The sequence below is a fragment of the Biomphalaria glabrata genome, chromosome 17 (genome assembly GCF_947242115.1).
Source record: "Biomphalaria glabrata chromosome 17, xgBioGlab47.1, whole genome shotgun sequence".
In the NCBI taxonomy this organism is placed as follows: Eukaryota; Metazoa; Mollusca; class Gastropoda; family Planorbidae; genus Biomphalaria; species Biomphalaria glabrata.
The window spans coordinates 21964625-21991202 of record NC_074727.1 but is presented as its reverse complement, the minus strand read 5'-3'; the positions used below and the strand labels follow the sequence as shown (position 1 = coordinate 21991202).

Below are 26578 nucleotides of genomic sequence, written 5' to 3'. Positions count from 1 at the left end.
CTTTTATTTCTGCAAGTCGGAGGGACTATAGTTCCCCCCCCCCCCCCGTAATTTTAGAGGCGAAAAAAAAAGAGGGGGGGGGGAGAGAACAAGTAGTATTCTCCCGTCACTAAATAGCAGGGCCGGTTCCATTGTGACCAAAAAGTCATGGAAAGAGAACATAAAAACGACCAAAAATTGAGTTATTTTCATAAAGTTTATATATTATAATTTGAAATGTAAATATTTAAATATTTGATATTTGACTTCAAGTGAATTGCTTGTATTTCCTGATGTTATCGCAACTATCTTCTTCAAGCTGACCTCATATTATATTTACATAAGTAAAAAATACAAAATAAATTTTGACATAATTTTCATTAGCTCTTCCTTAATAAATCTTAAATATTCGTATTAATGCTAAAAAAACAAACACAATATGTTAAATTGAAACTAGACAATAAATGTATTTAGAAATATGTTAGTATTTTTGTTAGTAGCAGTTTCATTTCTTTTAAATTAACAAACCCCGAGTAGCTATCTTTTTTTACAAAGCTTATATCAACTCATTCTGTCTGTCTGGTAAAAAAGTGTGTACACGTTTTTGCTCCCACACCGAATCTCGGATCAAGCTGAAATTTTGCACAATTATTTATTTTACTAGCCAACACAAGAATCAATAAAAGCAAATTAACCGATTAGTTCATAAACTATTGATTATTTTGTTTGCTACCTCCAACAAAGGAAATACATTTTACTTTACTGATAAGGTGGTATAAGTAGAATTAGTCCCCTTTATTGTTTGTAGAAAGAAAAGTTTATAAATAACTATAGAACTATTTTCATAAGCAGCTTCCTGGCACAGTGGTTACTGTATTGGCTTGAGGAGGCCTTAGCCCTTAGCCCCCGAATTCGACTTCACGTCGCCAACTTTTTTTTAATAAGTACATTAAAAAATCGATCATCCAGATACCCCTTTCTTTCTAACCCCTACCCTTTCCAACTGGTCCAGACAAGTGAAAGGATCATAGCGTATTGAGAAAGCTAAAAGTATGAAATTGTGCTAAACAAAAACAATAGGTAAAAATACTTCTAATCGCACAAATTTATAATTGATGTTCTAGAATAGTCTAGATTTATTACAAATTTAACTACACGACTGATCCAAACAAATTGATAAAAATACACTTGATATAGATGGTTTTTTTTTTTTAAAGTATTTTTTGTATGTTGCTTGTTTTACTTTTGTAAAACAGTAGCACGAAGAAAAAAAAATCTTATTGTTCTGCTAAGAACAGATGCCGACATGAAAGAGCTTATTATTATTCATTACTGGAACAGACACAAAATAGAGCAGTGAGATTCATAACAAACGAATATTCACATTTGTTAAATCACTTTAGTTAAATCACTAAATTTAGAAAGCCTTCAGGATAGAAGACTTAAAAGTAAAGTAGCAATTGTACATAAAACACTGAACCATAATCTTCAAATACAAAAACAAAATTTAATAAAATACTCAGAAAGACACAAAGATAAAGGCACGTTCCTCATCCCATATGCTAGGACAAATTTGTACAAATACTCCTTCTTCCCTAGTGCTATTAGAGCATGGAATGGGTTGCCTGAGCTAGCCAGGAAAACCAGTGACTTTTGCAGAATTTAAATCATTTGTTAATATGCATGACTGAATGCATAACGCGTAGGACGTAATCATCTTCTTTTTTGAAGTAACGTCTCTATTATATATGACAAAATAAGATAAGAAACGCTCAAATGTGGCTACAGCGGAGCACCGTACATGCCAACATGCCACTTATGGCAGACGGCCGTTTGTTATTTTAACTGAACGATCCGACGACATAGCGTTCCGTAGTCTTGGCCATTCCGCGCGCCTTGCGAACGAGCATGTGGTTTTAGTTTGCAAAACAATTCGCGAACCTAATTGAGAGAACCATAACAAGAGAACTAGAGTAGGAAATAGGGAGACACAGACAAATTGAATTTAAAAAACAAAACAAAACAAAAAAAATATAGAAAAAAAAGGCAAGGGAGATAAACAATAATGTGCTAAAGGCTCTTGTGCGTGACAAGCAATAAGTGCCATTAGTTAGACTAACAAGGTCGTCGACTGCTGGCTGTCCTGATTAGACTATTGTTTAACCAAGCCTACTGGTTTGCTATAACGTTGGCTTAGCGGTATAACAGTTCGCAGTAGGGTAGGCGCGTATTTTATTCTTGTGATAATCGGGTCATATTCTAAGCTAGTCAACACGACTTTTGTGACTGTGTGTGTGGAGATTCCCATTGTTTCATGAAGCTATAAACATTGACATATTTATTGAGTATGGTGCACCGTGAAGGTCATAATTAGTGTAAATCGTATGTCTAGGGTGCTTTTATTGTGACTGCCTCGGCTTCAATACTGTGTGCTATGTAGATCTAAGTCTAAGTGTTCTAGATGACGGAAAGGATTATTTTTCATGAGATGAAAACCAAATTCAAATAGATCTAGAGATCTATATAGATTAGGTGCTGCTGTCCAGAAGGTAAGACCAGAAATAACAATGCTTGAGATTACTATTTAATATCTAGATGTAGACTACATATTTATCAAGATATCTTTACTCTAGATATAGATCTAGATTCTAGATCTAGCCTATTCATTTTTTCCTTTATATTTCAAGTAAAACCTAGATCTAAGTCTAAAATACAAGATATAGATCTAGATCTAGCTTAGATTACATCTAGATTATTATTTTGTATATACGAGTCAGTCTGTCACTCATACTAGATCTAGATGCAATGCGGGTAAAGTCCTACATCTAGACCTAGAGATCCTTTCTGATTCGAGACATTGTCCATACAAAGTCCATATGGAGGACGAACAATTGACATATTTCCAGGCCTATAGTGAATTGTATGTACGAGGGTGTTCATAAGCCAGCACAATGACCCCCCCCCCCCAACTACCTTTTTTCTGATAGGCCCTACTAAACAATACCGAATATCCAAACATCACAGTTCTCCAATCTCATTATCTCCAATACATCATTCTCATTTTTATTACATGCTATATTCCGGAACGCAGTTAGCCCTACCCCCTTCGTTTTTATTTTCTAGATCTAGATCGAGAGCTAGATTCTATATCTAGAATCTAGATTTATATGATGATTGCTGTAGACTAACATTCACTTAATGCAATGAGCTTTTAACAAGATTTGGTTATTAAGTGGATAATCTATTCATCTAGAACCAGACCTGTTTTGTATCGTGTAATCTACATTTGGAAATTTATGTATGCAAGTTATGCAATTATCTGTAGATGATACTATAAACTATCAACGATCAACGAGAAAGAAAGAGAGAGGGGGGAGGGAGACTCACAGAAGAGTAAAGCTACAAGATCTACGTGTATTTTAAACTCCTTTTTCTTCACGATTTTTATGGCTACTAGCCGTTGACCTTGGCTATGTGATCAGTGGCGTAGCTAGGGTAATGTCCACTGTGGAATTGTCTGTTGATGTTGCAGGTCTGCAGCAGTACCGGTCTCTGACAGGTAATGAGAATCTTCTCATGGATGTCTAGACCTTGAAAGTGTCTGTAAGGTTATGTCACCACCCTGAAGCTCTTTTAACTGGAATGGATGTCCTGAAACTGTTAACACTGGAGTCGATGTTTTTGAGTTATTATCACTGGTATGGATGTACCACTAATGGTTGTCACTGGAACAAATGACGCTGAAATGGTTGTCACTGGATTGTCTCTGAAATGGTTGTCACTGGAAATAAATGTCTTTGAAATGGTTGTCACTGAAATGGATGTCAGTGAAGTGGATGCCACTGGATTGGTTGTCACGGAAATGGATGTCATTGAAGTGGATGTCACTGGAATGTTCTGTTCTATTGCAGAAGTGTGTGTTCAGCAATCAATGCAATCAATGAATGCATTACAATCTCCATCTCTATTGATAACGCCAAGCCATTAAAGCCAGATCATTTCTCTCACTTCAGTTCAAATCCTCAGAACATCTACAATTTATACTTCACTACGTTGCATGAGGGCTTTGAAAATAGGTGGCCGAGTGGCAAACGTCCATATTGCGTTCCTTGCTAAGATAAGATTTGAGCAGAAATAAGTGAACAAAAGATAAACTCCATCCTTCAGTCTAATTTATTGTTACAAATGAACAGTGATAGGTAGAGGTCAACGTATGACCCCGGCGAGATGACACAGCAGCTAGTGTTCTCTGCAATCTACATGTACAAACAAAGACAGGATGTGACGTGTCCACACGTGTTGTTCCAGGGGACGAACAGATCTAAGTAGGGGGACAGTTACTAATGAACAGTGACAGATAAAGGTCACTACGTGTGACCCCGACTTGATGACACTGCAGCGAGTGTTTTCTGGAATCTACGTGTATAAATAAAGACAGGATGTGAAGTTTCCTGACATGTTATTCCAGAGGATACTAGGAGTGTTTGTGCAACTTTGGACAAGCGATTAGGGACTCTATATAAGCCAGAGAGTTAATGTTAGAGTCGTATGGAGTCGTATGGAGTCGTGAGTGAGCCGTTACAGTCGATACAGACGATGTAAGACGTGTGCGGCTCTGTGGAAGAGAAATGTGTACGACTCGATGCAAGTTAACTAGGGTAGAGTTAACTGGAGTGGACTACTGTCGTTAAAGTCTATACAGCGAACTACAGTGGACTTGAGCCGTTACAGTCGATACAGTCGATGTAAGACGTGTGCGGCTCTGATTCGGTAGACTTGAGTACGACTTGGTTCAGCTTTGGGAGACCTGGAGCGACACTGGGAAGTGTGTCGTTGGTCTGTTCTGTGGAATACGGCTCGAGGAAAGTTGAGAAGAGATGAATTGCAACGAAGTGAAGAGATGCAGTGCAACGAAGTATAGCTAACTGTAAACTGACAGATATTGTACAGTCTTCTACGCTACATGTTACAGTAACGAATTGTTAGAGTTAATAGTCATTAAAGTTATATGAAACTGAAAGTTTAGTCGTCAAGTTCTTTGCTGTGTTTTTATTTGTGTGCCAACTAATACATATAGCCAGAAGTTTCAGAAATACGTAACAATTGGTGTCAGAAGTGGGATATTTCTGGCTAGAATGTGTTCCATCAAACTTCTTATTGAACTTGACATGAAAGAACTTAGACAAGAGCTTCGAGAAAGAGGTCTACAGCTTAACGGAAATAAGGAAACGCTAACAGCACGTCTCAGACAAGCCCTGTTGGAGGAAGATGAGAATCCTGACACTTGTCAATTTGAAATCAAACCTAATACGATGGAGCTCCTGAGAACTTTGCAATACAAAATGAACTCGGTGAAAGAGAGCATTAAGAAGATAGAATCAGAAATCAACACCAGATTTTCTTCATTTAACCAGTTGATTAAAGTCATGAATGAGAATGAACAAATAGCTACCACGCCCAACAAGACAGAAGAACAAACAGATACGATAAAAGATCAAACTAGAATCATGATTAACGAGCTGCTGAACACCCAACATTATCAGATTGAGTCGACAGATGAAAGAGCTACACCACTGATGAACAACGAACAATTGTCCAACCAAGGATATGGCGAAACAGACAATTACGATAAAGATGCTGGTGATGGCTGTGCTGTTTGTGACTGTGATAGCAAACCAAACGAATGTGGCCCACAAGAAATGAAAAGAGACGGTAGCTGTTACTATTTCAACGAGAAGCAGAATGAGACCGCTGAAGAAACAATAGAAGAGACCTATAGTTTGACCGAAGCTTTAGCTATAGATATACCTGATATGAGTACCTCAACTAGCCAAACAGATCAAGACAACGTTGGGTCTGCGTCCAAGCCTGTTGCTGTGGGCCTTAAAGACTTCTGTCTATCTGTCATTGTCTACGAGAGGAACTCGAAGTTTGATTATTGCACCCATGCGTTTGACAAGAACTGTACGTACGTAGCTATGCAAGAAGACTGTGAATGCCAAGAAATACACCAACAAGCTCTAGACTTAACAGAAGCTTGTACAGCTATCAAGGTAGGCGTGAGAAGCCCTGGTGATAGTCAAGGAATTACAATAGAAACTGATGCTGAAGTTGATGGACCTTTGCACGTTGAATGTTATCAACCTGCCCCACAGTCGAGTCCTCCAGACTCGGATGAAGGTGATGACGTGTTTGACAACTTGCCTTCAAGTGGACTTGCAGTTCATTCGCAAAGCACCCATCGAAGAATAATGCTGAAGCAACTTGTTAGATCAACAGTCTTGATGACTACAGCTATGAAATACAATGCCTTCCTATGTGCTAAGTCGCTGCCATCAGCATTGATCGACAGGAAAGCAAGACAACGACAACGACATCAACGCAACCAAAGAAATATCAAATTGAGGAGGCGGAGAAAGCGACATATGCAGAGTGCAACGTGGATGGCTCCAACAAGATCAAGATACAAACCCACCCCTTCTCCCACTGATAGACCCCCACCTGCATTTATGAAACTCCATAGCCCATGTTGTTAGAAAACAAGCCCACCACTTCTCCCACTGATAGACCCCCACCTGCACTGATGAAACTCCACAGCCCATGTTTTTAGAAAGATTCTGTCCGGGACCATAAACCAAAGAAGAAAGCCTTACGAATCAGTTGAAATTGTGAAGCCACTAATGAATAATCTAAGAACATTCATGAGAATAGGTTTGATGAAGTATAACAGAGGTTTTAGAAGAACGATAATCAAATCAGAAGCAAGAAGGACAGAACTAGTGTTAGATGCCAGAACTGTGAAGTGAGTAACCATCTGAGATAGAACTGTACAAATAAAACTGTACGAGAAGATCAACCCAACAGGCATCGTACAAACCCAAGACAGTTGCTGTTGTAAGAAGAACATGTGAATATTGCTGTACTGTAATGAACCTGGTCATCTCTGAAGAAGCTCTGTAAAAAGATGCTTGAAAATGTAAAACTCAGCCAGTGAAGCACGAACTCGTTAGAATGCTGATGAATTTTCTCGACAAGAGTGCCCAATGTCGTCATCTGAAGGTCGATGTTTCCATACCAAGATTGATGAAAACATTTGTGAGGAACTGCTGAAAAATGAGGATTTGGCTCCCATTCTTCTATGGAAAGAAGATGGACAACTACCAGATTGAAAGAACATCTCTGAGAAGGGGGCAACCACCAAAGCTTCCTACTTGATCGTCGATCGATTTCATCAGTATCGTGATGAAGTAGAATCTGTTCGGGACGAACAGATCTAAGAAGGGGGCAGTGTTACAAATGAACAGTGATAGGTAGAGGTCAACGTATGACCCCGGCGAGATGACACAGCAGCTAGTGTTCTCTGCAATCTACATGTACAAACAAAGACAGGATGTGACGTGTCCACACGTGTTGTTCCAGGGGACGAACAGATCTAAGTAGGGGGACAGTTACTAATGAACAGTGACAGATAAAGGTCACTACGTGTGACCCCGACTTGATGACACTGCAGCGAGTGTTTTCTGGAATCTACGTGTATAAATAAAGACAGGATGTGAAGTTTCCTGACATGTTATTCCAGAGGATACTAGGAGTGTTTGTGCAACTTTGGACAAGCGATTAGGGACTCTATATAAGCCAGAGAGTTAATGTTAGAGTCGTATGGAGTCGTATGGAGTCGTGAGTGAGCCGTTACAGTCGATACAGACGATGTAAGACGTGTGCGGCTCTGTGGAAGAGAAATGTGTACGACTCGATGCAAGTTAACTAGGGTAGAGTTAACTGGAGTGGACTACTGTCGTTAAAGTCTATACAGCGAACTACAGTGGACTTGAGCCGTTACAGTCGATACAGTCGATGTAAGACGTGTGCGGCTCTGATTCGGTAGACTTGAGTACGACTTGGTTCAGCTTTGGGAGACCTGGAGCGACACTGGGAAGTGTGTTGTTGGTCTGTTCTGTGGAATACGGCTCGAGGAAAGTTGAGAAGAGATGAATTGCAACGAAGTGAAGAGATGCAGTGCAACGAAGTATAGCTAACTGTAAACTGACAGATATTGTACAGTCTTCTACGCTACATGTTACAGTAACGAATTGTTAGAGTTAATAGTCATTAAAGTTATATGAAACTGAAAGTTTAGTCGTCAAGTTCTTTGCTGTGTTTTTATTTGTGTGCCAACTAATACATATAGCCAGAAGTTTCAGAAATACGTAACATTATCAAAACAATATTGTTACGTATTTCTGAATCTTCTGGCTAGAAGTATTAGTAGGCACACAAATAAAAACACTGTAAAGAACTTGACGACTAAACTTTCAGCTTCATATAACTTTAATGACTATTAACTCTAACATTAATGTAACATGTAGCGTAGAAGACTGTACAATATCTGTCAGTTTACAGTTAGCTATACTTCGTTGCACTGCATCTCTTCACTTCGTTGCACTTCATCTCTTCTCAACTTCTTCGAGCCGTATTCCACAGAACAGACCAACGACACACTTCCCAGTGTCGCTCCAGGTCTCCCAAGGCAGAACCAAGTCGTACTCAAGTCTACCGAATCAGAGCCGTACACGTCTTACATCGACTGTATCGACTGTAACGGCTCAAGTCCACTGTAGTACGCTGTATAGACTTTAACGACAGTAGTCCACTCCAGTTAACTCTACCCTAGTTAACTTGCATCGAGTCGTACACATTTCTCTTCCACAGAGCCGCACACGTCTTACATAGTCTGTATCGACTGTAACGGCTCACTGACGACTCCATACCACTCCATACGACTGACTTTCACATTAACTTTCTGGCTTATATAGAGTCCCTAATCGCTTCTTCAAAATATGCACAAACACTCCTAGTATCCTCTGGAATAACATGTCAGGAAACGTCACATCCTGTCTTTATTTATACACGTAGATTCCAGAAAACATCGGCTGCAGTGTCAAGTCGGGGTCACACGTAGTGACCTTTATCTGTCACTGTTCATTAGTAACTGTCCCCCTACTTAGATCTGTTCGTCCCCTGGAACAACACGTGTGGACACGTCACATCCTGTCTTTGTTTATACATGTAGATTCCAGGGAACACTAGCTGCTGTGTCATCTCGCCGGGGTCATACGTTGACCTCTACCTATCACTGTTCATTTGTAACACTGCCCCCTTCTTAGATCTGTTCGTCCCGAACAGATTCTACTTCATCACGATACTGAAGAAACCGATCGACGATCAAGAAGGAAGCTTTGGTGGTTGCCCCCTTCTCAGAGATGTTCTTTCAATCTGGCAGTTGTCCATCTTCTTTCCATAGAAGAATGGGAGCCAAATCCTCATTTTTCAGCAGTTCCTCACAAATGTTTTCATCAATCTTGGTATGGAAACATCGACCTTCAGATGACGACATTGGGCACTCTTGTCGAGAAAATTCATCAGCATTCTACCGAGTTCGTGCTTCACTGGCTGAGTTTTACATTTTCAAGCATCTTTTTACAGATGGGTTAGGGCTTTTTCCAGAGCTTCTTCAGAGATGACCAGGTTCATTACAGTACAGCAATATTCACATGTTCTTCTTACAACAGCAACTGACTTTGGGTTTGTACGATGCCTGTTGGGTTGATCTTCTCGCACAGTTTTATTTGTACAGTTCTATCTCAGATGGTTACTCACTTCACAGTTCTGGCATCTTAAACTAGTTCTGTCCTTCTTGCTTCTGACTTAATTAGCGTTCTTCTAAAACCTCTGTTATACTTCATCAACCTATTCTCATGAGGAATGTTCTTAGATTATTCATTAGTGGCTTCACACTTTTAACTGATTCGTAAGGCTTTCTTCTTTGGTCTGATGGTTCCGGACAGAATCTTTCTAAAAACATGGGCTGTGGAGTTTCATCAGTGCAGGTGGGGGTCTATCAGTGGGAGAAGTGGTGGGCTTGTTTTCTAACAACATGGGCTATGGAGTTTCATAAATGCAGGTGGGGGTCTATCAGTGGGAGAAGGGGTGGGTTTGTATCTTGATCTTGTTGGAGCCATCCACGTTGCACTCTGCATATGTCGCTTTCTCCGCCTCCTCAATTTGATATTTCTTTGGTTGCGTTGATGTCGTTGTCTTACTTTCTTGTCAATCAATGCTGATGGCAGCCACATAGCACATAGGAAGGTATTGCATTTCATAGCTGTAGTCATCAAGACTGTTGATCTAACAAGTTGTTTCGGCATTATTCTTCGATGGATGCTTTGCGAATGAGCTTCAAGTCCACTTGAAGGCAAGGTGTCAAACACGTCATCACCTTCATCCGAGTCTGGAGCACTCGCCTGTGGGGCAGGTTGATAACATTCAACGTGCAAAGGTCCATCAACTTCAGCATCAGATTCTATTGTGTTTCCTTGACTTTGACCAGGACTTCTCGCGCTGATCTTGACAGCTGGACAAGCTTCTGTTAAGTCCAGACCTTGCTGGTGTATTTCTTGGCATTCACAGTCTTCTTGTAAAGCTACGTACGTACAGTTCTTGTCAAACGCATTGTTGCAGTAATCAAGCTTCGAGTTCCTCTCGTAGACACTGGCAGATAGAAGACAGAAGTCTTTAAGGCCCACAGCAACAGGCTTGGACGCAGACCCAACGTTGTCTTGATCTGTTTGGCTGGTTGAGGTACTCATATCAGGTATATCTGTAGCTAAAGCTTCGGTCAAACTATAGGTCTCTTCTATTGTTTCTTCAGCGGTCTCATTCTGCTTTTCGTTGAAATAGTAACAGCTACCGTCTCTTTTCATTTCTTGTGAGCCACATTCGTTTGGTTTACTATCACAGTCACAGACAGCACAGCCATCACCAGCATCCCTATCGTAATTGTCTGTATCGCCACATTCTTGGTTGGACAATCGTTCGATGTTCATCAATGGTATAGCTCTTTCATCTGTCGACTCAATCTGATACTGCTGAGTGTTCAGTAGCTCGTTCATCATGATTCTCGTTTGATCTTTTATTTGTTCTTCTGTCTTGTTGGGCGTGGTAGCTATTTGTTCATTCTCATTCATGGCTTTGATCAAATGGTTAAATGAAGAAAATCGAGTGTTGATTTCTGATTCTATCTCCTTAATGCTCTCATTCACCGAGCTCATTTTGTATTGCAAAGTTCTCAGGAGCTCCATCGTATTAGGTTTGATTTCAAATTGGCAAGTGTTCGGATTCTCATCTTCCTCCAACAGGGCTTGTCTTAGACGTGCTATTAGCGTTTCCTTATTTCCGTTAAGATGTAGACCTCTTTCTCGAAGCTCTTGTCTAAGTTCTTTCATGTCAAGTTCATTAAGAAGTTTTGTGGAATACATTCTAGCCAGAAAGATCCCACTTCTGACACCAATTGTTACGTATTTCTGAATCTTCTGGCTAGAAGTATTAGTAGGCACACAAATAAAAACACTGTAAAGAACTTGACGACTAAACTTTCAGCTTCATATAACTTTAATGACTATTAACTCTAACATTAATGTAACATGTAGCGTAGAAGACTGTACAATATCTGTCAGTTTACAGTTAGCTATACTTCGTTGCACTGCATCTCTTCACTTCGTTGCACTTCATCTCTTCTCAACTTCTTCGAGCCGTATTCCACAGAACAGACCAACGACACACTTCCCAGTGTCGCTCCAGGTCTCCCAAGGCAGAACCAAGTCGTACTCAAGTCTACCGAATCAGAGCCGTACACGTCTTACATCGACTGTATCGACTGTAACGGCTCAAGTCCACTGTAGTACGCTGTATAGACTTTAACGACAGTAGTCCACTCCAGTTAACTCTACCCTAGTTAACTTGCATCGAGTCGTACACATTTCTCTTCCACAGAGCCGCACACGTCTTACATAGTCTGTATCGACTGTAACGGCTCACTGACGACTCCATACCACTCCATACGACTGACTTTCACATTAACTTTCTGGCTTATATAGAGTCCCTAATCGCTTCTTCAAAATATGCACAAACACTCCTAGTATCCTCTGGAATAACATGTCAGGAAACGTCACATCCTGTCTTTATTTATACACGTAGATTCCAGAAAACATCGGCTGCAGTGTCATCAAGTCGGGGTCACACGTAGTGACCTTTATCTGTCACTGTTCATTAGTAACTGTCCCCCTACTTAGATCTGTTCGTCCCCTGGAACAACACGTGTGGACACGTCACATCCTGTCTTTGTTTATACATGTAGATTCCAGGGAACACTAGCTGCTGTGTCATCTCGCCGGGGTCATACGTTGACCTCTACCTATCACTGTTCATTTGTAACAATATTATTGTCTTACGGCAATGATCAGTGGAGTTACGAGGGAGGGCGGATGGGGAGGCCGCCCCGTTTATCGGAGCATGGGGGTGTGTGTGGGTATCACATAGGCCTAAATCTCTCGCTACATTCGTTCACTTGGTTTGCATTACGTACAAGTTTTGTGTTGGCTGTTCGTATGCAAATGTAAACGGCGCACCGGTACACTCTTTGGATATGGTGGGAGGAGGGTCGAAGTTGTTGCCCCTGACGCCTAACATCCTCGGCAAGGCACTGGCAAGGACTACTATTCACGTTCGAATATTGTGAACAATATAGAGTCCTGCTATTTATTGTTATATATTATTACATTTATGTTTTTTTTTTGGTTTGTAATCTTCTCTCCTCTTTGTTATATACTGTTCCGCACCTGGATTCACCCCCCCCCCCCCCAATCCAGCTATAATTACTGTGTGAATGCGAAACTGGCTGCACGTCCCCCACCTGTTTTCGATAGGCCTGGCTCCCAGCATTTAGCTCAAATTAATTCTGACAGGGGGAGGTAATTCCCAACGATTTACTGCGTGACTTTCCAAGGCGTTATCTTCCCTTCCCCCCCCCCTTTCGCCATACGTTGTAGATAAGCCGTAAGAAAATTGGTTGGGTGGATCCTTTGGGAGGGGGGGGATGTGATGGCGGCTGGAGCCAGAATGGCAGGATGGAAAGAAACATTGCAATGAGTAAGGAAGAGATTGAGAGAGAGAGAGAGAGAGAGAGAGAGAGAGAGAGTGAGAGAGAGAGAGAGTGAGAGAGAGAGAGAGAGAGGAGATACACAAAACACTGAACCACAATTTACAGATTTACAAAACCTTATGAAATACCCAGAAAGACACAAAGATAAAGGTACATTTCTTATTCCATACGATAGATGGAATTTAAATAAGTATTCCTTCTTCGTAGAGCCATTAGAGAATGGAATGGGTTGACTGAATCAGCTAGGAAAACCAACGATTATTAGCAGAGCCTAAGTCGTTGGTTAACATGCATGACTAGATAGACGCATGAAATGCGTAAGACGTAATTATCTTATTTTTTGAAGTAACGCCTATAATCTATAAGATAAGAAGAATATAAGAGAATGAAATAAAGAGAAAAAAAAGGACAAAAAAACGAGAGCGAGAGAAGGAGGGAAAATGACAACGAAAAGAATACACACATAAGAAGAAGAAGAAAGAAAAGGGCAGAGAGAGAAATGGACAGAAAGAGAAAGAGAGAGAGAGAGGAAAAAGAAAAGGACAGAAAGAGAGAGATGAGAAAGAAAAGGACAGTAAGAGAGAGATAGAGAGTGGAGAAATAAAAGGACAGAAAGAGAGAGAGAGTGGAGAAATAAAAGGACAGAAAGAGAGAGAAAGAGAGAGGAAAAAGAAAAGGACAGAAAGAGAGAGAAAGTGAGAGGAAAAAGAAAAGGACAGAAAGAGAGAGAGAGAGGAAAGAGAAAAGGACAGAAAGAGAGAGAGAGGAGAAATAAAAGGGCAGAAAGAGAGAGAGAGGAGAAAGAAAAAGAGATAGAGAAGGGAAAAAAGAGTGAGAGAAGAAGAAGAAAGAAAAGGACAGAGAGATAGGAGAAATAAGAGAGAGAGAGAGAGAGAGACAGAGAGAGAGGAGAAATAAAATAAGAGAAAGAAGTGAGAAAGAAATAGCTTGGGGTGAGAGAGCTATTAAGATAATAATGTAACAGACTGGAAGGTACATCAGTTTTAAATCAGCGCGAACTCCAATTTGAATTCAGCATTACGACAACAAAAATCTGTGCTGCAGCCACAGTCGAGGGAGATCTACTCAGGGGCATCTTATTTGTCCTTTCCGCTTTGTTCATGGAGGCCCTATAACAATTAAGAGACTATGATAATGGGCGAGATTTCAGTTTAAATAACTTTCAGTACCCAAATTTGTTTGAGAGAGAGAGAGAAGTCAATGTGATTGTGCTTTGGAACTATTTCGGACGGTAAGAAAAAAGAAAATGAAGTCTTGTAAGTCGCCCTGACCTGGTCAACCTTAGGTGAAGGATATCCAAACCTGGACGACCATTTGCAGTATTTGCCATTGTCAGTTGATTCCCAGTTATCCTTGACCTACGGGGTCCCCGCTGCCTGTTCGAGACGTCCAAATACTGAAGCTTCTCTTATCATCTATAACTTAGTGACATATCTCTTATTTAAGTTCCTGTTCTAGCGGCATTTCTATTGTGTACGTATCTGTTATAGTGGCATATCTATTACTTAAGTTTCTGATATAGTGGCACATCTATTACTTAAGTTCCTGATATAGTGGCACATCTATTACTTAAGTTCCTGTTATAGTGGCATATCTATTATTAAAGTTCCTGTTATAGTGGCATATATATATATATATATATATATATATATATATATATATATATTGCCTTGGATGTGACAGAATATGTAGGTCACAGCTAGGGCTGCGCAGCCACGAGAAATACTGCATTCCTCACATCTTCGGACCCGAAGACAAGCCTTATTATTATTATATATTATTGTTCACTGTACTGTCTTTAATATTTAATTTTAATAAGGCTGTTCTCTCTGTTGAAGGTTTTACCGTACTTGCATCCAACAAAAGCCTTCAAGTTATTACAAATGTAATGGTACTGACTCTGGGCATTACAAATGTAATGATACTGACTCTGGGCATTATACATTTAGACAATATGAGAAATAGGGAGAGAGGGGAGAGAGTAGTAATGTGTTCCAAAATGTGTTTCTGGACCACAAGTAGCCCGACGAACGCATTTTGTTCACCCCTTTTTTTTTATTCCCATAATCTACTAAATCCCATGTGTATATGAATAATATAACAAGCCTATCGAGCTAAGCTTACAGTGGAGAATCAACAGTGAATTATGGCTAATATCGGAGACGCGCTTGGCTTCTGAACCAGGGGGTCCCGGGTTCAAACGGCACCTTCGATATAGGGGTCACGGAGGTCATGGTTCAAATCCTGGTGAAGAGTAGGATTTTTTATTTCGGGATATATGGGCGCCTCTGGGTTCACCCAGCTCTAATGGGTGCCTGACAGTTGGGGAAAAGTAAAGGTGGGTGGTCGTTGTACTGGCCACACGACACCCTAGTTAACCACAGAAACAGATGACCTTTATATGATCTGCCTTATACATAGCAGGGTCTGATAGGCGAACTTTACTATGGCTAATATCATATCTTAATGCGAATTAATCTTTACACATTATCGCAAATGGCACACTAATATATATATATCTATATAGATAGATAGATAGATAGATAGATAGATAGATAGATAGATAGATAGATAGATAGATAGATAGATAGATAGATAGATAGATAGATAGATAGATAGATAGATAGATAGATATGTTTAGTCTTTTAACTTTTTTTGGGGGGAGGGGGGGGGGGTTTGCGATTTCAATTGAGGAGAGGGGTGTTATACTTAGCACTGCTCTGGCTTAGCATGTCAAGAAAGGAGGCGGGTTGGTGGGGGAGTTCAGTTTTAAAGGGAAAAGTGTTTACAGTCTTGAAAATGGGAAAACGGAATCAAGATCTTCACGGGCGGGACGAGGATGGAGTGAGATTGAGAGAGAGGGTGGGGGAGGGACGACAGAGAGAAAGAAAGAAGAAGGAGGAGGGGGGAGTGAAAGAACGAGAGAATGGGAGGTAGAGAAGGTAAACATGGACGTGTCAAGCACGTCTCGGGAATAAAACAAACATGTCATATAGCCTCGGCACTGGGAAGAGTTTGTACCAGGCTGACTCCTGACTCCTGCTAGCACACAGTGCTGACTCCTGCTAGCACACAGTGCTGACTCCTGGAGTCTTGCTAGAAATGTAGTGCCATGTTCGACACCGCATGAATTTTTTTTCTCTTGGCGAAAACGCTCAGTACATGCAAGTGTTAACGGAAACGTTCGTTAACGAAAATAAAAGCGATTTGGGATGTAACTAAAATAAAAATTAATTAACAATTTAAATAATGAACAGCGCCTATAGAATAAAGTCGATCTATTGAGTAGAAACTAACGCCAATCTACTCTAGACTAGTGTTATCTTATATACATTTTCGCGAATGATTCATCTTTCTCGAGATCTCTGGAACCTCCTAACAGATTCGCATGAAATTACGTACACAAGTTCCTTTTATCTCTTAAGTGCTCACTAAGAAACGGTTTTGATAAAATCCCGTTTTAAAAGTTTGTCATGTTAATTTTATTGTTGTTTCAAAATTAATTATGCCAGATTTGTTTTTCACAAAATACACAACCAATAAATACACAAAAGTAAAGGATTTATTTTAAGATTTTTTTTTCATTTGAACTTCTGTTATTTTTTTCAAAATAATGTTATAAAATATATACGTATTATTTAGCTTTGAGTTTTCTGGTAGATCTATATTAGCTACTTACTAATAAGAGAATTTTTTTTAAAATATTAAAAATGCAGATTCTATGTACTTATTCACACGTTTTTTTTTTAAACGAGACTTGATAGGCAGTGGTGCGTGTTATTTCTTCGGCCCCTGTATTACAAATCTGGAATCGCACCAAGGGCTCTTGAGATCCTTGACCAATGGGAAGGATTGTTTTCAGAGGCCATTAATGAGAGGCCATTAGCCAAACAGACAGGCGACAAGTAAGACCTAGAACCTTGTGCATTTGGTTGAAGTGATCGCCGGCAATCAGGCTTTAAATAAATATTTTGCATGGAGTGAGTTAGGGCTGTGGGTGTAGTTCATAGCTTCTAAAATTCGGGTTGGAAATGTTGAAACCTTTCTGTCTACTGCACTACTGACCCATATGCGGACCTATGGGGGGCGAATCTGAGTTTTTGTGATAACTCAAACTCTCTTTGTAATCTTGTTCTATTTTTTTTAAATACTTTAGTTACTTTTCGTCTACACATTATAATACTAGCTGCATTTCGTTTTTTATTTTACATGTGTTTCATTTTATTTTTATTTTCGTTGCTGTTAATGGTTTCACTTTTTTTTATATGTTAACTGTTACATTCGTTTCCGATTACAACTCCTACTCTTTTTTTTGTTTAGAATATATTGCGTGCACTTTATTGAAAATAGGTGGTCTTTAAATGCATGTATTTCAAACACAGAACTTCATTGACCTGTCTGTGAAGCAATATCTCACTGAACTGTATGTGCGTGAAGTATATGAAACATCACCTCACTGACCTGTGTAGACTTGGCGTCTGTAAAGCAACTAAAGCAGTACTTCACTGATCTATGTTGTCTTAAAGTATATGAAGCAGTACTTCACTGATCTATGTTGTCTTAAAGTATATGAAGCAGTACTTCACTGATCTATGTTGTCTTAAAGTATATGAAGCAGTGCTGCACTGACCTATGTTGTCTTAAGTCCGTGAATCTGCGCCGCACTGACCTATGTTATCTTGTAGTCTTTGAAGCAGTGCCACACTGACCTTTGTTGTCTTGGAGTCTGTGAAGTAGTGCGCACTGACCTACGTTATCTCGAAGTCCGCACTGACCTATGTAAACTTTCAGTCTGTACAAAAGTACTTCACTGACCTGTGAAGTAATGCTGCTCTGGCTCTTAGAGTATAGTATTTGAGGATGTGCTTAATAGCCTCTTGTTATAGTCCACTTACTATTAACTCTAAGCTCTACTGACTTCTAGAGTCAGTATCTTGGCGAGCCCTCCCACACGATAGAAAAACCTTCCTACCTACCTTCCACTACGGCTTCTACCTACCTACTGTCAGGAGGGGGCTCATCTAGGGTATGACGTACGGGCCCGGGCTTACTCTCCTGAACAGTGTAAACCGAGAACAAAGAATACTAGCAGTGGAACCACAAACTAAATTGAACAACGAATAAACATTATCCAACGGAACCGTTACAGATTAAATAACAGTTGTCAACGTGAACAATACTTAATAATACGTAATTGCAAATTAATAAAATGATTACATGTATATCAGTATCATTGTGGTGAGCATTACATTAAAAAATATTCAAATAGCAATAACACACCTTCCACACGGAAGGAAAGGCGACACTCTTTCCCATAGCCCCAAGCCTAACACCCTGAAATGAAACGATAACCTAGATCTAGCGATGCCGCTACGACAAAGACTTTTCATTAGCGACACCCATACCGAAAGATCAGCCTCCTTAATAAAACTATGTACTTACGTACCGTTACAACGGGGAACCCGAAAACCATCTAACAAAAGAAGCTCCCTTCATTGCGGAAACTAAGGATGACGTAAACATACACATACACAATATTGTAGACAACAAAACGCACCTAATGCAAACCACCTCCTATTCGCTAAAACACAAATATTAAACACAAAAGGAAAACTTCACGCGCGCTCGACACTTACCACTACGGCTTCTACCTACCTACCACTACCTGCCTACCACTACCTACCTACCACTACGGCTTCTACCTACCTACCACTACCTACCTACCACTACCTACCTACCACTACCTACCTACCACTACCTACCTACCACTACCTACCTACCACTACCTACCTACCACTACCTACCTACCACTACGGCTTCTACCTGCCTACCACTACCTACCTACCACTACCTACCTACCACTACCTGCCTACCACTACCTACCTACCACTACCTACCTACCACTACGGCTTCTACCTACCTACCACTACGGCTTCTACCTACCTACCACTACGGCTTCTACCTACCTACCACTACCTACCTACCACTACGGCTTCTACCTACCTACCACTACCTACCTACCACTACGGCTTCTACCTACCTACCACTACCTACCTACCACTACGGCTTCTACCTGCCTACCACTACCTACCTACCACTACGGCTTCTACCTACCTACCACTACCTACCTACCACTACGGCTTCTACCTACCTACCACTACCTACCTACCACTACGGCTTCTATCTACCTACCACTACCTACCTACCACTACCTACCTACCACTACGGCTTCTACCTACCTACCACTACCTACCTACCACTACGGCTTCTACCTACCTACCACTACCTACCTACCACTACGGCTTCTACCTGCCTACCACTACCTACCTACCACTACCTACCTACCACTACCTGCCTACCACTACCTACCTACCACTACCTACCTACCACTACCTACCTACCACTACCTACCTACCACTACCTGCCTACCACTACCTACCTACCACTACCTACCTACCACTACCTACCTACCACTACCTACCTACCACTACGGCTTCTACCTACCTACCACTACCTACCTACCACTACGGCTTCTACCTGCCTACCACTACCTACCTACCACTACCTACCTACCACTACCTGCCTACCACTACCTACCTACCACTACCTACCTACCACTACGGCTTCTACCTACCTACCACTACGGCTTCTACCTACCTACCACTACGGCTTCTACCTACCTACCACTACCTACCTACCACTACCTACCTACCACTACCTACCTACCACTACGGCTTCTACCTACCTACCACTACCTACCTACCACTACCTACCTACCACTACGGCTTCTACCTACCTACCACTACCTACCTACCACTACGGCTTCTACCTACCTACCACTACCTACCTACCACTACGGCTTCTACCTGCCTACCACTACCTACCTACCACTACCTACCTACCACTACCTGCCTACCACTACCTACCTACCACTACCTACCTACCACTACCTACCTACCACTACCTACCTACCACTACCTGCCTACCACTACCTACCTACCACTACCTACCTACCACTACCTACCTACCACTACCTACCTACCACTACGGCTTCTACCTACCTACCACTACCTACCTACCACTACGGCTTCTACCTGCCTACCACTACCTACCTACCACTACCTACCTACCACTACCTGCCTACCACTACCTACCTACCACTACCTACCTACCACTACGGCTTCTACCTACCTACCACTACGGCTTCTACCTACCTACCACTACCTACCTACCACTACCTACCTACCACTACCTACCTACCACTACCTACCTACCACTACCTACCTACCACTACCTACCTACCACTACCTACCTACCACTACGGCTTCTACCTACCTACCACTACGGCTTCTACCTACCTACCACTACGGCTTCTACCTACCTACCACTACCTACCTACCACTACCTACCTACCACTACCTACCTACCACTACCTACCTACCACTACCTACCTACCACTACCTACCTACCACTACCTACCTACCACTACGGCTTCTACCTACCTACCACTACGGCTTCTACCTACCTACCACTACGGCTTCTACCTACCTACCACTACGGCTTCTACCTACCTACCACTACCTACCTACCACTACCTACCTACCACTACCTGCCTACCACTACCTACCTACCACTACCTACCTACCACTACGGCTTCTACCTACCTACCACTACGGCTTCTACCTACCTACCACTACGGCTTCTACCTACCTACCACTACGGCTTCTACCTACCTACCACTACGGCTTCTACCTACCTACCACTACCTACCTACCACTACGGCTTCTACCTGCCTACCACTACCTACCTACCACTACCTACCTACCACTACCTACCTACCACTACCTACCTACCACTACCTGCCTACCACTACCTACCTACCACTACCTACCTACCACTACGGCTTCTACCTACCTACCACTACCTGCCTACCACTACCTACCTACCACTACCTACCTACCACTACGGCTTCTACCTACCTACCACTACGGCTTCTACCTACCTACCACTACGGATTTACCTACCTACCACTACGGCTTCTACCTACCTACCACTACGGCTTCTACCTACCTACCACTACCTACCTACCACTACGGCTTCTACCTGCCTACCACTACCTACCTACCACTACCTACCTACCACTACCTACCTACCACTACCTACCTACCACTACCTGCCTACCACTACCTACCTACCACTACCTTCCTACCACTACGGCTTCTACCTGCCTACCACTACCTACCTACCACTACCTACCTACCACTACCTGCCTACCACTACCTACCTACCACTACCTACCTACCACTACCTACCTACCACTACGGCTTCTACCTACCTACCACTACGGCTTCTACCTACCTACCACTACGGCTTCTACCTACCTACCACTACCTACCTACCACTACCTACCTACCACTACCTACCTACCACTACGGCTTCTACCTACCTACCACTACGGCTTCTACCTGCCTACCACTACCTACCTACCACTACCTACCTACCACTACCTACCTACCACTACCTACCTACCACTACCTACCTACCACTACGGCTTCTACCTACCTACCACTACGGCTTCTACCTACCTACCACTACGGCTTCTACCTACCTACCACTACCTACCTACCACTACCTACCTACCACTACCTACCTACCACTACCTACCTACCACTACCTACCTACCACTACCTACCTACCACTACCTACCTACCACTACGGCTTCTACCTACCTACCACTACGGCTTCTACCTACCTACCACTACGGCTTCTACCTACCTACCACTACGGCTTCTACCTACCTACCACTACCTGCCTACCACTACCTACCTACCACTACCTACCTACCACTACGGCTTCAACCTACCTACCACTACGGCTTCTACCTACCTACGACTACGGCTTCTACCTACCTACCTGCCTACCACTACCTACCTACCACTACCTGCCTACCACTACGGCTTCTACCTGCCTACCACTACCTACCTACCACTACCTACCTACCACTACCTGCCTACCACTACCTACCTACCACTACCTACCTACCACTACGGCTTCTACCTACGTACCACTACGGCTTCTACCTGCCTACCACTACCTACCTACCACTACCTACCTACCACTACCTACCTACCACTACGGCTTCTACCTACCTACCACTACCTACCTACCACTACCTGCCTACCACTACCTACCTACCACTACGGCTTCTACCTACCTACCACTACGGCTTCTACCTACCTACCACTACCTACCTACCACTACCTACCTACAACTACGGCTTCTACCTACCTACCACTACGGCTTCTACCTACCTACCACTACCTACCTACCACTACGGCTTCTACCTGCCTACCACTACGGCTTCTACCTACCTACCACTACCTACCTACCACTACGGCTTCTACCTGCCTACCACTACCTACCTACCACTACCTACCTACCACTACCTGCCTACCACTACCTACCTACCACTACGGCTTCTATCTGCCTACCACTACCTACCTACCACTACCTACCTACCACTACCTACCTACCACTACGGCTTCTACCTACCTACCACTACCTACCTACCACTACGGCTTCTACCTGCCTACCACTACCTACCTACCACTACCTACCTACCACTACCTGCATACCACTACCTACCTACCACTACCTACCTACCACTACCTGCCTACCACTACCTACCTACCACTACCTACCTACCACTACCTACCTACCACTACGGCTTCTACCTACCTACCACTACGGCTTCTACCTACCTACCACTACCTACCTACCACTACGGCTTCTACCTACCTACCACTACGGCTTCTACCTGCCTACCACTACGGCTTCTACCTACCTACCACTACCTACCTACCACTACCTACCTACCACTACGGCTTCTACCTACCTACCACTACGGCTTCTACCTACCTACCACTACGGCTTCTACCTACCTACCACTACCTACCTACCACTACGGCTTCTACCTACCTACCACTACCTACCTACCACTACCTACCTACCACTACCTACCTACCACTACCTACCTACCACTACCTACCTACCACTACCTACCTACCACTACCTACCAACCACTACCTACCTACCACTACCTACCTACCACTACCTACCTACCACTACCTACCTACCACTACGGCTTCTACCTACCTACCACTACGGCTTCTACCTACCTACCACTACGGCTTCTACCTACCTACCACTACGGCTTCTATCTACCTACCACTACGGCTTCTATCTACCTACCACTACGGCTTCTACCTACCTACCACCACCTACCTACCACTACCTACCTACCACTACCTACCTACCACTACCTACCTACCACTACCTACCTACCACTACCTACCTACCACTACCTACCTACCACTACGGCTTCTACCTACCTACCACTACCTACCTACCACTACCTGCCTACCACTACCTACCTACCACTACCTACCTACCACTACGGCTTCTACCTACCTACCACTACGGCTTCTACCTGCCTACCACTACCTACCTACCACTACCTACCTACCACTACCTACCTACCACTACCTACCTACCACTACCTACCTACCACTACGGCTTCTACCTACCTACCACTACGGCTTCTACCTACCTACCACTACCTACCTACCACTACGGCTTCTACCTACCTACCACTACGGCTTCTACCTACCTACCACTACCTACCTACCACTACGGCTTCTACCTACCTACCACTACCTACCTACCACTACCTACCTACCACTACCTGCCTACCACTACCTACCTACCACTACCTACCTACCACTACCTACCAACCACTACCTACCTACCACTACCTACCTACCACTACCTACCAACCACTACCTACCTACCACTACCTACCTACCACTACCTACCTACCACTACCTACCTACCACTACGGCTTCTACCTACCTACCACTAAGGCTTCTACCTACCTACCACTACCTACCTACCACTACGGCTTCTACCTACCTACCACTACGGCTTCTACCTACCTACCACTACCTACCTACCACTACGGCTTCTACCTACCTACCACTACGGCTTCTACCTACCTACCACTACCTACCTACCACTACGGCTTCTATCTACCTACCACTACGGCTTCTACCTACCTACCACTACGGCTTCTACCTACCTACCACTACGGCTTCTACCTACCTACCACTACGGCTTCTATCTACCTACCACTACGGCTTCTATCTACCTACCACTACGGCTTCTACCTACCTACCACTACCTACCTACCACTACCTACCTACCACTACCTACCTACCACTACCTACCTACCACTAGCTACCTACCACTACGGCTTCTACCTACCACTACCTACCTACCACTACCTACCTACCACTACCTACCTACCACTACCTACCTACCACTACCTACCTACCACTACCTACCTACCACTACGGCTTCTACCTACCTACCACTACCTACCTACCACTACCTACCTACCACTACCTACCTACCACTACCTACCTACCACTACCTACCTACCACTACGGCTTCTACCTACCTACCACTACGGCTTCTACCTACCTACCACTACGGCTTCTATCTACCTACCACTACGGCTTCTATCTACCTACCACTACGGCTTCTACCTACCTACCACTACCTACCTACCACTTCCTACCTACCACTACCTACCTACCACTACCTACCTACCACTACCTACCTACCACTACGGCTTCTACCTACCTACCACTACCTACCTACCACTACCTACCTACCACTACCTACCTACCACACCTACCACTACCTACCTACCACTACGGCTTCTACCTACCTACCACTACCTACCTACCACTACCTACCTACCACTACCTACCTACCACTACGGCTTCTACCTACCTACCACTACCTACCTACCACTACGGCTTCTACCTACCACTACGGCTTCTACCTACCTACCACTACGGCTTCTACCTACCTACCACTACGGCTTCTACCTACCTACCACTACGGCTTCTACCTACCTACCACTACGGCTTCTACCTACCTACCACTACCTACCTACCACTACCTACCTACCACTACCTGCCTACCACTACCTACCTACCACTACCTACCTACCACTACGGCTTCTACCTACCTACCACTACGGCTTCTACCTACCTACCACTACGGCTTCTACCTACCTACCACTACGGCTTCTACCTACCTACCACTACGGCTTCTACCTACCTACCACTACCTACCTACCACTACGGCTTCTACCTGCCTACCACTACCTACCTACCACTACCTACCTACCACTACCTACTTACCACTACCTACCTACCACTACCTGCCTACCACTACCTACCTACCACTACCTACCTACCACTACGGCTTCTACCTACCTACCACTACCTGCCTACCACTACCTACCTACCACTACCTACCTACCACTACGGCTTCTACCTACCTACCACTACGGCTTCTACCTACCTACCACTACGGATTCTACCTACCTACCACTACGGATTCTACCTACCTACCACTACGGCTTCTACCTACCTACCACTACCTACCTACCACTACGGCTTCTACCTGCCTACCACTACCTACCTACCACTACCTACCTACCACTACCTACCTACCACTACCTACCTACCACTACCTGCCTACCACTACCTACCTACCACTACCTTCCTACCACTACGGCTTCTACCTGCCTACCACTACCTACCTACCACTACCTACCTACCACTACCTGCCTACCACTACCTACCTACCACTACCTACCTACCACTACCTACCTACCACTACGGCTTCTACCTACCTACCACTACGGCTTCTACCTACCTACCACTACGGCTTCTACCTACCTACCACTACCTACCTACCACTACCTACCTACCACTACCTACCTACCACTACCTACCTACCACTACGGCTTCTACCTACCTACCACTACGGCTTCTACCTGCCTACCACTACCTACCTACCACTACCTACCTACCACTACCTACCTACCACTACCTACCTACCACTACCTACCTACCACTACGGCTTCTACCTACCTACCACTACGGCTTCTACCTACCTACCACTACGGCTTCTACCTACCTACCACTACCTACCTACCACTACCTACCTACCACTACCTACCTACCACTACCTACCTACCACTACCTACCTACCACTACCTACCTACCACTACCTACCTACCACTACGGCTTCTACCTACCTACCACTACGGCTTCTACCTACCTACCACTACGGCTTCTACCTACCTACCACTACCTACCTACCACTACCTACCTACCACTACCTGCCTACCACTACCTACCTACCACTACCTACCTACCACTACGGCTTCAACCTACCTACCACTACGGCTTCTACCTACCTACCACTACGGCTTCTACCTACCTACCACTACGGCTTCTACCTACCTACCACTACGGCTTCTACCTACCTACCACTACGGCTTTTACCTACCTACCACTACGGCTTCTACCTACCTACCACTACCTACCTACCACTACCTACCTACCACTACCTGCCTACCACTACCTACCTACCACTACCTACCTACCACTACGGCTTCTACCTACCTACCACTACGGCTTCTACCTACCTACCACTACG

General features: G+C 43.4%; 1 protein-coding gene across 1 annotated transcript in view; it reads left to right on the top strand.

Annotated features, from left to right (window-relative positions):
* Positions 1-1829: 1829 nt before the first annotated feature.
* LOC129923591 (uncharacterized) overlaps positions 1830-26578 on the top strand; it is a 45844-nt gene continuing 21095 nt past the window's right edge. Inside the window, exon 1 of the mRNA XM_056015205.1 lies at positions 1830-2528. The gene's annotated coding sequence lies outside the window, so the exon portion shown is untranslated. The remainder of the gene's footprint in view (positions 2529-26578) is intronic.